Here is a 1,720-nt window from a genome sequence, read left to right on the forward strand (position 1 = left end):
TTTTTTTTTTTTTTTTTTTTTTTTTTTTGCTCTGGGTTGCTTTGGCTATTTGGGGTCTTTTTTGTTGTTGTTGTTCCATATGAATGTCGAGATTGTTTTTATTTTTTCCCATTTCTGTGCAGAATGTTATTGGCATTTTGATGGGGACTGCATTGAATCTGTAGATGGCTTTGGGTAGTATAGACATTTTCACAATGTTAATTCTTCCAGTCCAAGAGCATGGAATGTCTTTCCATCTTCTTGTATCTTCTTTAATTTCCTTCAGTAGCTGTTTGTAGTTCTCATTGTAGAGATCTTTTACCTATTTGGTTAAATTGATCCCTTGGTGTTTTCTTTCTTTATTTATTTTTTGACTATTGTAAATGGGCTTACTTGCATTCATTGATGTAACCACTGGGCTACATCAATACCTGGGGCTCTCTCCAGCCATATTGTCTTAGTCAAAGCATCAGCTTCATCATTTCTTGGACTGGCTAAGGGGAAGTGTCCTGTGGTGTGGAAAAGAGTTACTTCTTTCTCACATCCCAATTCCCATAACTCTTGCCACATGGCTTGTCCCAAAACTAGTAGGTGGCCTACCATCTACTTAGATATTTCCTAGTAGAGATCCAGAGTGTTAAACCCTTGGCACAGCTCAGCTGTCAATACAGATGGTTAATGGCCCAGGCTCATTTTTTATCATCACCCATACTACTCTCAGTTCTGCCCACTGACTGCTTTGCCCTGTGGCATTTTGATACCACATGGTATCTGTTAAGAACTGGACAGCAACAGCTGTCCACCATGCTGAAGGAGGGTACGAAATCGGTAGACGTATCCACGGTTTTGGTAGGTCCCTGTCCCTTATGGAAACATGTAGTCTCCACCTCCAGGGGTAACAGTTGTGTCAAAGTTTCCTCCACAACCTCTATTCGGCCTAGCACAATTTGCAACTCTTTGGACAGAGGACTCATTGACATGATGCTACTTTGTTCTATATATGCTCCCCATTTAGAAGTGGGAGTCTGAGCTACACCCATTTTAGGTTTGGTGGTCCACGTGCAGAGCCGACCTGTTATGGGGTATGTCATCCTTGCTAGGACTTTGGAAGTTCCTATGATAGCTTCAGAGGCTATCAAGGAAGAATGCACAGCTGCTATCAGCTTTTCTATTAGGGTATAAAACACTTTAGTACCCTTCCAGAGCTGAGACCAGAATCCTACAGTTGTGTGGAATCAGTCTTGTCTCTGCCACAAAGCCCATCCTAACCCCTCTTGGGTTATATGTACATCTAACTCAAAAGGCTTAGTGGGGCCAGCCACTTGTAAATCATGTACTTGCTGTATTGCCCTTTTTGTAGCTCAGTAAGCCTGTTCTACTTCAGTCCAATCCCAGAAGGCTCCTTTCTTTGTTAATGCATACAGTGGGTGTGCCATTTGGACCATATGAGGTACAAAAGCTCTCTAATACCCCAAGTCCCAAATACGTCTGTAGCTGAGCTACAGCTGTTGGTTGAGGGTATGCCTGTATCTTTTCTATCATAATTTCTAGGATGACTCTTATCTTACCTGACCAGACCACTCCCAGGAATTTGACTGACAGCCCAGGTCCTTGAACCTTGGCTGTGTTCAAAGCCCACTCACATTGTTTCAAATGACTTAGCAGTGTTGGAGCTGCCTATGTTAAATCTGCAAGAGAATCAGAGGTTACTAACACATCATCAATGTAGTGAAACATTGTA

General features: G+C 42.2%; 1 pseudogene; it reads right to left on the minus strand.

The window, feature by feature from the left end:
- Positions 1–959, minus strand: part of LOC103605874 — a 10,259-nt pseudogene extending 9,300 nt beyond the window's left edge.
- Positions 960–1,720: the final 761 nt, after the last annotated feature.

Source organism: Galeopterus variegatus, unplaced genomic scaffold, assembly GCF_000696425.1.
Source record: "Galeopterus variegatus unplaced genomic scaffold, G_variegatus-3.0.2 Scaffold6133, whole genome shotgun sequence".
NCBI lineage: Eukaryota > Metazoa > Chordata > Mammalia > Dermoptera > Cynocephalidae > Galeopterus > Galeopterus variegatus.